At 34.6% G+C, this 14,469-nt stretch overlaps 1 long non-coding RNA gene across 1 annotated transcript; it reads right to left on the minus strand.

Annotated features, from left to right (window-relative positions):
* Positions 1-295: 295 nt before the first annotated feature.
* Positions 296-7,653, minus strand: LOC137835003 (uncharacterized). The gene is made up of 4 exons (XR_011084993.1): positions 7,405-7,653; positions 6,937-7,035; positions 617-842; positions 296-536 (listed from the first exon to the last, which is right to left on the minus strand). It is a non-coding gene; the product is annotated as an uncharacterized lncRNA (long non-coding RNA).
* Between the last annotated feature and the right edge of the window lie 6,816 nt (positions 7,654-14,469).

Below are 14,469 nucleotides of genomic sequence, written 5' to 3' on the forward strand. Positions count from 1 at the left end.
AGTTGAACACTTTTACTATGATCGATCTAAACAAGCATTATGAATGTTAGGACCAAATAGAGTAAGCACAATAGAAAACAACATTGACTACAATATCAATTGTTTACATAATCTTGCCACATTTTGTTCGTTATAGTGTCCCTAATGTGTGAACCTAGTCTATGATCATCGTCACGAGCTTGAGAAGTAGAAACTTGTATATATTGTTGCAACAATTCACGATCCACTTCTTCTATCAAAGACTCATCCCTGTCTGCGAAGAAAGTTATGCAAAATGCAACAAGCTAAAACAATATTTGTCATAGTATACAAATCGTAATGTGGCTAAGTGCCACTAGCTGTAATTCATAAACGTTTCATGACAGCAAATGTCCTTTCAATTACATTTCTAAGCAACAAATGTCGATGATTAAACAACTCTCTCGCATTCTTTGGTCCTCTTCTAGAGTACTCTTTCAAGTTGAATCTAACCCTATGATAAGGTGTTGATATTTGTCGTTTTACATAAAACTTGCATTGCTAAAATAGTATTTTTCCTACAAAGATTCCAAGCAAACATGAATTAGTAGTCTATAGTATGACCAAATTATTGTACGCTCAAACACCTTAAACTTACCTTCTGGAATAACCAAAGGATCCTCTCCTATGAATGTCTCCTTCAATATCCTCGAATCTGAGGTTGTTCCTTCCCATCTGGTTAGAACATATGTGAATTTCATGTCCAAATTACAAGTTGTGAATACGTTTTGAGTTGACTATTCTTTTCTTCCTCGTAAACGAGATGCATTAGCACGTGAGAACTTCACATGTACATGAGCACCATCTATGACCCCTAAGCAATCCTAATGGTAACCAAAATTCCATGTGTAAAGAAATACAAATACAAAGGACATTATGAGAATCACAAAGGAAATTTGTAATAAATGAACCTTAAAGTAAGGAAAAAACCAATTGTTGTGTAAGATTTGGGCTTGGACACAAGTACCATTTGGTTGGTTTATGAATTGTCCCTCCAACATCAAAATTGTATTTAATATATTGTGAAAGTGATGAGAAATTGTTTCTCAAGACCAGTGGAAAAAAAATGAAACACTTTAATTCTTGAAGTTATGTTCAATAATATGAAGAAATTTAGCAACTTGTTCTTCAACTATTGAATGATATGCATCCTTGACAACTTCGATTTTCCTAATTCGTTCACATAATTTAATGAATGCTTCTGATCACATGCGAATAATATCCCGAGAACGTTTGGTGTGCACCAAATACTCCATTAATTCTTGTTTGTGACACTCTTATTGTGGTTCGAACTTAGTAATAAAATTTGTTGTATCACTTAATATACACAACAAATTCAAACCAAAAGAAATGATGCAAAGGATCATCATTGATGCAAGTTCAATACTTCTTTTTAATTGTTCTTATATTTTTAAAATTAGATTCATGTTTGCATGAGCAACATCATTATAAATTGCAATTGTCTCCTAAAATTCTTCAATGTCGGAGTCGTCAAAAAGTGGTGGAGAATTCCTCTCGTTATCAGTGTAATATTTACCTTTTCATTAACAACCATTAAATAATTTATGTATACGCTTCAAATAGTTTATGCTACGAATAACTAACCACTTTGATTGGAGTTATTGCCATAACATTGAGGCTAGGGTAAGGCTAAAGGCTATGGTTAAGGTAAAAGTTAGGGTTAGGATAATGGTTAAGGTAAGAGTTAGGGTTATAATAAAGGTCAGGGATATGATCAAGGTAAGGGTAAGAGATATGAGTTAGGGTTATGGTTAGAGGATACAAGTTAGGATTAATGTTATGGTTTAGGATTAGGGTTAAGATAAGGTAAATGTTAGGGTTAATGTTAAGGTTATGGGATATGAGTTAAGGTAAGGAAAACGGTAAGGGTTAGGATTAGGGTAACAATAATGGTTAGTGATATGGTTAGGGTAAGGGTAAGAGATATGTGCTAAGGTTAGGTTAGGGTGAGGGTAAGAGACATAAGTCAGGGTTAGGGTGATGGTTAGATTACAATAAAGGTTAAAGTTAGGGTAAAAGTTAGGTTATGGTCATGTGTAAGATTAAGATTAGGTTAATGCTAGGATTATGATGAAGGTTAGGGTAAGGTTAAGAGATATGTATTATGATTAAGGTAAGGGTAATGGTTAGGGTTAAGGTAAGAGTTATGATTAGGTTAATATTTATGATTAGGTTTAAAGTTATGGTAAAGGTAAAAGATATGGGTTAAAGTTAAGGTTAAAGTTAGGTTTATGGTTATGGATAGTGTAGGTGTTAGGGTTATGGAAAATGTTTAGGATTTAAGTTTAGGTATATAATTTTGAGTTATGGATTGTTGGTTATTAATTCAGATTTTATTAGCCTTAAATGTTGGTTCTTAATTTTGATTTTATTACCCTTAAATTATTTTACTGTTATTATTGCATTAATGGTCAATTTACAGAGCTGTTAGTATTCCTATTTTATAGCTTCCAATAATTGTAATTTTATTATATATATATATATATATTATTGAAGTAAATCAAAATGAATGAATCAGTTCAGCAATTTTGCAATCTTGTGCAATTACGTTCAATCAGTTTCTACAACCTTTTGCCTTCTGTTATTTCCTTTAATTAGTTCCTACAACTGGTATCAAAGCTAGTCTGTTATCATGAACTCTACCCAATTATCAGTCCCTATCCTTGATGGAAAAAACTACAATCGGTGGTGTGTGCAGATGAGAGTTTTGTTTGATTATCATGAGTTATGGGATGTCGTTGAGAGTGGAATGTCTCCATTAGCTAATAATGCAACTGAGGCGCACCGAGTAGCGCATCATGACCAGAAGAAGAAGGACAAGAAGGTTTTGTATCTAATCCATCAAGGGATGAATGACGAGACGTTTGAGCAGATAGAAGGAGCAACAACTGCAAGTGAGGCATGTATAATAAATCAAATGTGGAGTGTTATAACATCCATAAACACACCATTATGCAAATGAGTGCAGATCAAAAGGTGATAATCATGTTGCCAATTGTGCTCAAGAAGATAGTAATCACAAACAAGATGAAGAGGATCATTCAGTACTAATGACAACCACATCAAATGAAACTACAAATAATCAGACTTAGTATTTGGATACAGGTTGCACAAATCATATATGTGGTCAGAAGGAGTTGTTTGCAGATTTGGATGACTCATTTCGCACAAAAGTGAAATTCGGTGATAGCAGGTTCGTTCCGGTGACTAGAAAAGGGCGAATTCTTATCACATTGAAGAATGGTGATCACAGGTACATCTATGATGTTTTCTATGTACCTGATATGAAAAGTAATCTGTTGAGTATGAGACAACTGGCCAAAAAGGGTTACGTGATGCACATAGTTGAAAATAAATTCTCAATTTTTGCTAAAAAAGGTAATTTGATTCTTAAAACCTTTTTATCAAAAAACTGCATGTTTCCAATAGATTTTCATATGGGTGATTTCAAGTGTTTGAATGCAATAGTGAATAATGAATCGTGATTGTGACATTTACGCTTTGGGCACTTAAATTTTCAGAGTTTGGAAAATCTCTCCAAACGAAATTTAGTGAATGGTTTACCCCATATTCATCACCCTGATCAATTGTGTGAGACTTACATTTTTGGAAAGAATCACAGGATAACATTTGTTAAGGAGCCTTGGTGTGCAAAATTTCCTTTGAAGCTTATTCATACAAATGTTTGTGGCCCGATGAACATATATCATGGAAGTAATAAGTATTTGTTTAACCTTTATTGATGATTTCTCAAGGAAAACCTGGATTTATCTATTGAAAAGCAAGGATGAGGTATTCCACTGCTTTAAAATATTTAAAGCATTTGTTGAAAGACAGAGTGACAGACTAATTAAGATGGTGCGTAGTGATGGAGGAGGTGTGTACAAGTCTAATGAGTTCAAGAGGCACTGTGAAGAACTTGGGTTGCAACATAACATAACTTGTCCCTACACACCTTAACATAATGAAGTTGCCAAGAGAAAGAATAGAACAATCATGGACATGGCGAGGAGCATGCTTAAAGCGAAAGGTATGCCAAATTATTTTTGGGCTGAGACCGTAACATGTGCGGTATATTTGATAAACAGATCACCCACTCAGAGTGTTCCTAACACAACTCCGATTGAGGCATGGAACGGATTCAAACCCAATGTGCAACACTTGTAGGTATTTGTGTCAATTACTTATGCTCATGTCCCCAAGACAACAAGATCGAAGTTGGATGATTTGGCAGTGAAGACCATTTTCATTGGATATAAGTGTGGAGGATACAAACTGTACAATCCAATGACAAAGAAGGTGATTGTTAGTCGTGATGTTACATTTTCCGAAAATGAGGAATGGCAATGGAATGCAGCAGCTGAAATGGATTCGAAAAAACGATATATTTACGTTTTGAACGATGATGTGGAAGATGGAATCACTCTTGACGCACCTGCAGTTCAACCTGAAGCTGTAATTCAACCTGAAGTTGCAGCTCCAATTGCAACTATGATGGAGCGACCAAGAAGGAAACAACGACAACCTGTACACCTTCAAGATTGTGAAGTAGATCTTGATGATGAAGTTGATGACAATGGAGATTTGGTTCACTCTGCTTTTCTTGCAGATTCAGAACCCGTGAGACTTGTAGATGCCATTCAACACCCCCAAATGGCAAGAAGCTATGAATGAAGAATTGATGGCAATTGAGAAAAATAATACATGGCAGTCCACTGATCTTCCAAAAGGACACAAAACAATTGATGTGAAGTGGGTGTACAAGATTAAAGTGAAAGCAAATGGTGAGATTGATAGATATGAGGCAAGGTTGGTGGCAAAGGGATTCGAGCAAAGAGAAGACTTTGATTACGAAGAAATATTTTCTCCTGTAGCTCGAATGAAAACAGTGAGATTAATCATTGCTTTAGTTGCACAAAGGCAATGGAAAATTTACCAAATGGACATCAAGTCTGCATTTCTAAACGACCCACTTGATGAAGAGGTTTATATAAAGCAGCCGTCGGGTTTCATACAATCTGGAAAATAGGAGAAGGTTTACAAACTAACTAAGGCTTTATATAGTCTTTAACAGGCACCAAGAGCTTGGAACAAAAGGATTGATTCATTTCTTCGTGCCACTAGATTCAAAAAATGTGCATCAGATCATGGTCTTTATGTAAAGACTAATGACTATGGAGATTTTCTAATTTTATGCCTATATGTCGATGATGTGATTTTTACAAGAAGTAATCTCAAAATGATTGGTGACTTCAAGCATATCATGATGAAGGAATTTGAGATGACTGATCTCGGTCTTATGTCCTACTTTTTGGGCATTGAAGTCATCCAAGGAGATGATGAAATCTTCATTCATTAGAGGAAATTTGCTACTGAGTTTTTAAAGAAGTTTAAGATGGAGGATTCAAACCCAGTTAAGATTCTAATTGAAACTGGAATTAAACTCACGAAGGAAGGTGATGGGCGAACTGTAGATGCAACATACTTTAAGCAAATTGTTGGGATCCTAAGATATCTCACGTGTACTAGACCCGACATATGTTATGCTGTGAGATTGGTTAGTCGATACATGGAGTCACCTCGACAAGTTCATTTACAAGTTGTAAAGAGAATTATGCGCTACATCAAAGGTTACTACAACTTTTGGTCTATTTTACTCTTCATCTAAGAAGATTGAGATCGTCGGATACTCAGACAATGATTGGGATGGAGATCCAGACGAGAGGAAGAACACTAGTGGTAATTGTTTTATGGTTGGAAAGACTGTTTGCTTGTGGTCATCAAAGAAACAGTCAATTGTTGCATTATCTACTTGTGAAGCTGAGTATGCAGCAGCAACAAATGCTTGTCAATTAGTTTGGCTCAACAATATCATGACTCAAATTGGTTTTAATCTAAATGTTCCAATTAAGATTTATGTTTACAATGTCTGTGCAATTAATCTTGCAAAGAATCCAGTTTTTCATCAAAGAAGTAAACACATTGATATTCGATAACACTTCCTGCGAGACCAAGTTGGGAAGAACATGATCAAATTGGAATATTGCAGATCAGAAGATCAGATTGCAGATATTCTCACTAAGCGATTGAAGATCGATGCTTTCATCAAGTTAAGAGATATGTTGGGCATGAAAGTTGTTACAAATCAGAATTAAGGGAGGATGTTGGTTATTAATTCAGATTTTGTTAGCCTTAAATGTTGGTTATTAATTTTGATTTTATTACGCTTAAACTATTTTACCGTTATTATTGCATTAACGGTCAATTTACAGGGCTGTTAGTATTCCTATTTTATAGTTTTCAGTAATTGTAATTTTATTATATATATTATTGAAGTAAATCAAAATGAATGAATCAGTTCAACAATTTTGCAATCTTATACAATTACGTTCAATTAGTTTATACAACCTTTTGCCTTATGTTATTTCCTTCAATTAGTTCCTACAATTATTTCCTTCAATTTAAGTTTAGGTATATAATTTTGGGTTAGGGATAAGGTTTAGGGTTAGTGTGAGGGTCATGATTTAGTTTAAGCCTTACAATTAGGACTACAACTACTAATAAACAAAAATAAATTTATAACTAATTCTAAATTTATTTCGAATCATAGTGATGTTAACTTAATTACAATACACAATAACCAATAATTAATATTAAATACAACCATAATATCAATAATTTTTTCAATATTAAACATATGGTAATAAATTATAATTGTCATTAGTTATGTCTTATATAAATTGTACTGGATAGAAAATTAAAAAATAAATATCAAAACAGTGCATATTTAACAAAATTAAAAATTTGGTGACATTTACAAACATAAAAAAGCAGGAAACATGAAGAAAAAAAAACTATAAACACATTTATAAAAATAAAAAACAATGATTAACTTACCAATGAAGAGTAGTAAAGAAGAAGACCACCATAGTGTGATGAACACGACCCAACGACTCATTAACGGCACAAAGAATCCAACCACAACGAAGATCCAACCTGAAACACAAAAAAAACAACACAAAATTAAAAGGTTTTCAAACTTCATAAAAAAACAAAACACAAAAATCGATTCTCGTTGTAGTTAAAGCAAAGGAAAAATTGATTCTAACACCCCAACCCCACACCGAGAATCAATTCTCATTCTAGGTCAATAAAGGCAAAATCGATTCTAGCATTCTAGCACACTAGAAAATCGATTATCGGTTCTATGGCACCAACAAATGAAAATTGGTTATGCTTGTTTAAAACAACCATTAGAATCAATTTACATAACCTAGAAATTACCAAAATTGATTCTCTTAAAAAAATAACTAACACAATCAAGATTTTCATGCTCTAAACATTGCATGCTAAAAGGAATTTTACCTTTGTGTTACCTTTGTATCTCTTCCTTGCTCTTCCTCAACCACACAGAAAAAAACTGCTCAAGAACATAAAAAATTCTTCAATCTATCTGGAACAACGAAACCTCAGGCACACCTCTCACAAACACCTCAATATATATACAATAACTCAATGAAGAATTAAGTTCACATGCCTGCAAGCCTTTACATAAGGGCGTGATGGTGAAGAGAGAAAGGGAGGTTGGATAGAGTGTATAGGGGGTCCAACATGGAAAAATTGACTAATATGGTGCAATTTGATAACCCATGAAGTCGCCCATGAGATGTTTGAAATTAATTAAACCCATTAATCTCTCACTTAATTTTTTTAATGAATGTCGCCAACTAGGTTGTCAACTTCACTTCAAATAAAATGTAAAATTTTTTATATTAGATTGACAACTTAAGTGCAGTTGATTTTTTTTCTTTAAAAAATGATAATTTATATTTTAAAATAAAAATATGTATAAAACAATAATTTAGAAATTGTTTAAAATTACATGAAATGAATAAAAATGTTGTGAAATTTTTTATTTTATAAATAATATCAAAAATTTAATTTTGTTTGATTTAAGAAAATCATATTTAAAGTTGAGGAATTAAAACAAAATTTTGTTCACAAAAAATAAACTTACCTTAAATCAATATATTAAAAATGTATATGAAATATTTTAAATAAATTAGGTTAAAAGTAAGTTGTGTGATAAATTAAAAAAAATTGACTATTAATGTTAAAGTTAAAAATATTTATAAAATAAATAAATTTAAATCATGTTTGTGACTTATATTTTAGGGTTGATACAATTATAAATAAAATGGGTATGGTTTATGTATAAATTTTTAGATTATATAATATGAATGTTAATGAAAGTATAGATAATATAGATTATATAATATATAAAAAGTAATAGTATACATATATTTATGCTAAAATAAATGTATTAAAAAATAAATTAAATTATTGAATATAAGTCACTAAAAGAAGATGATATTAAAATATTTGATGAAAACAACATTATAAATGATATCAAAACTTGATTTAGTGTTTCTATTCATGACCTCTCAAAGAGGATTGAAGAGGGGGTGCTAAGATTATTTGGATTCTTGGAGGTGCTTACGCGAATGGGGAGCGAGTGACCCTCATTTTTCATTGAAGATGTTGTCCATGTAAGATCTAAGCAATTTACTACCAAACCCTTACACATGCTACCTCAGAGACGAATTATAAAATAAATAAATCATATTTTTTATTAAATATAATTGTTTTATGCTTTGAGAATATTATTTTTATCACAACATTCAATCTTTCAATGTTTAGTAACTCATTTTTTTATGAAAATATTGAAAATAATTTGCAAAAATTTAGTAAACTCAAATTTACACAAAAATATATCATAATTTATTATTAAAATATTTTTTAAAATAAGGGTAAATTTTTAAACTTACATTTTACACTTTTAAAAAAATTCTAAATTCCATCATAACAACAAGTAGATCACTCACAAACTTCAATAAACCATCATTACAAATCCACTCTAACATCTCTCAATCCAACCAACCTTGCACATCTACTCTCTCAAATTCCCACAAATCCCTAATCCAAACACGTTTAAGTTAATTAACTTACCCAATCCTGATCCGACTCCCGACCCATACCCCAGACAAAATGAAAGATTAATGAGTTTAATTAATTTGGTACATTGCATTAGGGACTTGATGTAGCAAAATGCCTATTTTTTTATTTTTTTTCTGCTTTTACCTATTTTTGTAATTGGGTTATCAAATTGCACCATTTTTGTCAATTTGCCTCCAACGTCAGAGGTGAGTGTGAGGGTGTGAAGAAAAGAGAAAAAAAGAAACCGTGTGAGAGAGTGAGGTTGGAAGCTGATGCCTCTGTCTTGGTTGCTTGAGCGGTGGTAGAGGACATGACGGAGCTGCTATAATTAGGTGGCGGCATTGAGTAATAGAAGAGGCCATAGAGAGTGGTGTTTCCTATAGTGGTGATGCGGCGGTGCGGTTTTGCTAGGATTCTCTCTGCAACACAAGAAATCAACCAAAAACAGAAGGCAAAAAACAAAGAACAGAGGTAGAGTGATAGGGAAAGGAACCCTAGAAGATGAGAAGGGATTAGAGAAACAGAGGCAGAGAATAAGCGAGAGAAAGATAAAAAGAATCTTTTATTATTTTGTCAAAATCCCAATTACAGATTCTCTGGCAGTGTTGATATAAAACACTCGAAAAAAACAAAAGGAAACAGAAATGGGCCTAAAGCTGATGAGCGGCCCAATACACATATATGCAGCCCAAATAAAAGAAACACATCATTTCATCAGCCCCCCTCAAGCTGGGAATAGATGTTCTTCATTCCCAGCTTGGTATGTAATAAGGTAAAGATGTTGTGGGGAAGCGGTTTGGTTAGGATGTCCGCAACCTGCATGGAGGAGGAAACGGGAAGAAGTTTGAGAAGACCAGCTGCAACCTTTTCATGAACAATATGGCAGTCAATCTCTATATGTTTGGTACGCTCATGGATGACTGGATTGTTGGCTATTTGGATTGTAGATTGGTTGTCACAATAGAGAACTGCAGGTTGAGCACTGGTAATCCGAAAATCTTGTAGAAGGTACATTAACCACTGGATTTCACATGTTGTAGCTGCCATGGCCCTGTACTCTGCTTCTGAGGAACTTCTGGAGATAGTTTGCTGCTTCTTGGATTTCCATGCAATGAGAGAGTTGCCTAAAAATATTGAAAATCCAGTAATGGATTTTCTTGTAGTAGGACATGTTGCCCAGTCAGAATCACTAAAACACTTTAATTTAATGAAATTAGAAGAGAGGAAGAATATACCCGATCCTGGTGCAGATTTTAGATACCGCAGAACCCGAAAAACAGCTTGTTGATGGTCTTTAGTTGGTGCAGTTACAAATTGACTAAGGTTGTTCACACTAAAGGTAATATCAGGTCTTGTGTTTGTGAGATAGAGAAGACGACCAATGAGGCGACGGTAGGCAAATGCGTCTGTATCAGACAAGGGAGCACCTTGGGTTGGAGAGAGCCGAGAAGAGTGGAGCATAGGAGTAGGCATGGGTGCACAGTCCAACATACCAGCATCATTCAACAGATCCAGAGTATATTTTCTCTGACAGAGATGAATACCTGTTGAGTTGCGTGCCACCTCAAGGCCCAAGAAGTAGGTGAGGTCTCCAAGATTTTTTACTTTGAACTGTTGGTCCAGCAGATTTGTAATGCGGGCAATTTCCTCAGTATCATTTCCAGTGAGTACAATATCATCCACATACACAAGAAGAGCAGTGATGTTAGTGCCTTTATGTTTTAAGAACAGAGAGTTATCAGCAGTGGACAAGATATAATTATGAGACAACAAAAAATTAGATAGTTTTGCATACCATTGCCTTCCCGCTTGTCGAAGCCCATACAAAGAACGTTGTAATTTGCAAACATGAGTGTTGTTAGGAAGAAGAAGACCTGGTGGAGGTTTCATGTAGACAGTCTCAACAAGGTCTCCATGTAGGAAAGCATTGTTGACGTCTAGTTGCTTCAATACCCAATTTTGTGCCGCAGCAAGAGCAAGTAACAGGCGAAGTGTAGTGAGCTTGGCAACGGGTGCAAAGGTTTCCAGGAAATCAAGTCCTTCTAACTGCGTGTAGACCTTGGCAAAAAGACGGGCTTTGTACCTCTCTATGGTACCATCAAATTTCCTTTTTATTTTATATATCCATCTGCAGCCAATGGCAGTCTGACCTGGAGGGAGAGAAGTAATGACCCATGTGTGATTGGTTTCAAGCGCTTCTAGCTCCTCTTTCATGGCTTGCTGCCAGCATGGGTGCTTTGATGCTTCCACATAGGATTGCGGCTCCATATGTGATGAGACAGAAAAAACAAATTTTTTAAAAGTTGTAGACAAAGATTTATAAGAGACAAAGTTAGAGATAGGGTATTTTGTACTTACATTATTTGTATGTGTGGATGAGGTATGAAAATCATGTAGGTACATTGGCATTTTCCTCTGACGGGTTGACCTTCTTAGAGTGGTATCAGGTTATTCTTCAGTGGGAGTGAATTGTGCCTCATTAGCAAGGTCATCAGGTTCAAAGGAATCACCAGATTGATCATAAATGTCATTATTTCCAATAAATTCAGTATTACCAGTCACCAGACTTTCCTTAGTGTTATCAAGAGAATCATCATGAATAAAATCATCAGTAAAAACATAATTATGGGGAATTGGAAGGGATAAGTTGTTGGGTCTTTCATTATTATCAACATTCAATTTATAGGAAATTTGATGTTCATGAAATATTACATGTCTTGAGACCTCAATTTTGTGATTTTTAAGATTTAAAAAAACATAGCCTTTGGTATGAGGCCAGAAACCCAAGAACACTCCAGAAACAGCACGTGCATCAAAGCTTCTTCTGTTAGAAGTGATAGTACTAGAATAACAAAGGCATCCAAACACGCGAAGAGCAGTTAGATCATATGATTTAGCATGCAGTTTCTCATAAGGAGATTTATTCTCTAATAAAGGAGTCAGAGTGCAGTTTATAAAAAAAACATGTAAAGTAGCAAAATTCCAAAATATAGGAGGCAAGTTTGCTTGAAAAATAAGAGCACGAGTTACATTTAGTATATGCTGATGTTTCCTCTTAGCCACACCGTTTTGTTCGGGTGTCTCAACACAAGTAGTTTGGTGAATAATACCTTTAGAGGAGAAAAAAGATTTCATGGCAAATTCTTGTCCATTATCAGTACGAATTATTTTGACATTGTTTTCAAACTGATTTTTAACATATGCAATGAAATTTTCAATGTGAGTTCTAGTTTCAGATTTAGTGACCATGGGAATAAGCCAAGTAAAACGTGAAAAATCATCAACAATAGTTAAAAAATATTCATGACCATACATAGAAGAAATAGAACATGGACCCCAAATATCCATATGAAGTAATTCAAAACAGCAATTAGTACGAGAACTACTCAAAGGAAAGCACAATCTCTTTTGTTTTGCTCTATGGCAAGTATCACATACATGGGTTTTGTCAGCAGTAATAAACGGAAATTGAGTTCTCAAAACAAGTAATCTTTCATCAGAAATATGACCCATTCTATTGTGCCACAGATTATGGTCTTTATCAGTGGTACTGTAAGAAGAGGCAACAATTTTGAGCCTAGAATTACAAACAACAGCAGAATCAAGAATATACAGGTCATCTGTGGTCTTAACTGTACCAATCCTCTCGTTGGTAACATTGTCCTGTATTTCACATTTATTTGAAGAGAAAATTAATCTGTAATCCAAGTCAGAAGTAATTTTTGAGACAGATATCAAATTAAAAGCAAAGTGAGGTACATACAAGACATTTCTTAAGTAAAACCTTTTACTAAAGACAACAGTGACAGAGTATTTAGCCAAAACATGATGGCCATTTGGCAGATTTATAGGGACAGGTTTAATAGATTTATATGAGGCAAAATTAGATAAAGAAACACATACATGATCAGTAGCTCCTGAGTCTAAGACCCAGTAAGAATTAATTTTGAGAGGGAGATTACCTGTTGAAGAATTAGATTGATCCGTCACTTGGTGAGCTGAATGGGTGGAGAGAGATCCCACTTGATTCACTTGTGCCGGATTGATCTTGCTTTTGTTATCAACAACACTCTTATTTTGCTTGAATATGTCGGAAAGGATCTGGTACTGCAAGGGAGTGAGGGTAATGTTGCCCTCTTCCTGTCCTTTTAGACAATTTTCAGAAGAAACATCATCAGTAGACACAATACTATTAATTTGACTGGGTTTTCCACCATTGGAAAATTTATATCCAGGAGGATAACCATGTTTCTTGTAGCAACTCTCAACAGTATGACCACTTATGCCACAATGAGTGCAGATTTTCTTATTACTGTTATTTTTGTATATTCTACTGTCTTTATTTGGAAATCCATTCTTTCGAAAACAAACTTTTTCAGTGTGCCCTATCTTACCACAAAAGTTACAGATAACAGAGGCAGAACTAGCAGAACCAGGGTTGCGGTTGATACTAATATTGCTAACAACATTGTTGATACTAGTGACCAAAGTATTACTAACCAAATGATGTTCTTGTTGTACCACCAGAGAAAAAATCTTTGATATGGGAGGGATAGGTTCCATCAATAGAACGTGAGACTTGATATTGTGATACTGCTCATTTAACCCTCTGAGAAACTGCGTTGCCTGATCTTCAAGCTTCCTCTGATTCAGAAGAGTCATAACAACACAATAACAAGAACAATTTGTCTTACAAGCACATATCGGGTTAGGTCTAAAATTCTCAATTTCATCCCAAATAATGCGAAGTTTAGTAAAGTAATCAGTGATAGATTGGTCTCCCTGACAAAGGGTAGCAGCTTCCATTTGCAGATTAGAAATTCTAGAAAGACTACCTTGGGAATACCTAGTTTTGAGATTGTTCCACACATCAACAGTTGAATCCATCCAAATAATGCTCTTCCTTATCGGGACTGAGACGGAATGCACCAGCCACGATACCACCATGTTATTACAGCGGTTCCACGCGGCATAAGTAGAATGATTCTTAGCTGGGCAGGGATGCGTGCCCAGAACAAACTCTAGTTTATTTTTCGCACTCAAGGCCGTCATGACTGACCTCCTCCAGGAATGATAGTTTGTCGAATCCAGAACGGGTGATACCAAGCTGATTCCAGGATTCTCATTAAGATGTAGAGAAAGATAGGTTTCGTCAGATGTCTCTTTCGCCGCTTCTGCCATGACTGCGGAGCAAAGAAGAACAAAACTTCAAACACAATGTGACGAAAAAAAAAACAGAAAAAAGGAGAGGAAAGAAAAGGTACGATTGAAAACCAAGAAAACAAGAGGAATATATAAAAAAAAGAATCAAGAACTAAAACCAGAATGAAAACAATATCAGAGTGCATAGCAGAGCTCTTCAAATGAAGAGCTCTGATACCATAATAGAAGAGGCCATAGAGAGTGGTGTTTCCTGTAGTGGTGATGCGGCGG

The sequence above is a fragment of the Phaseolus vulgaris genome, chromosome 5, assembly GCF_000499845.2.
Source record: "Phaseolus vulgaris cultivar G19833 chromosome 5, P. vulgaris v2.0, whole genome shotgun sequence".
NCBI lineage: Eukaryota > Viridiplantae > Streptophyta > Magnoliopsida > Fabales > Fabaceae > Phaseolus > Phaseolus vulgaris.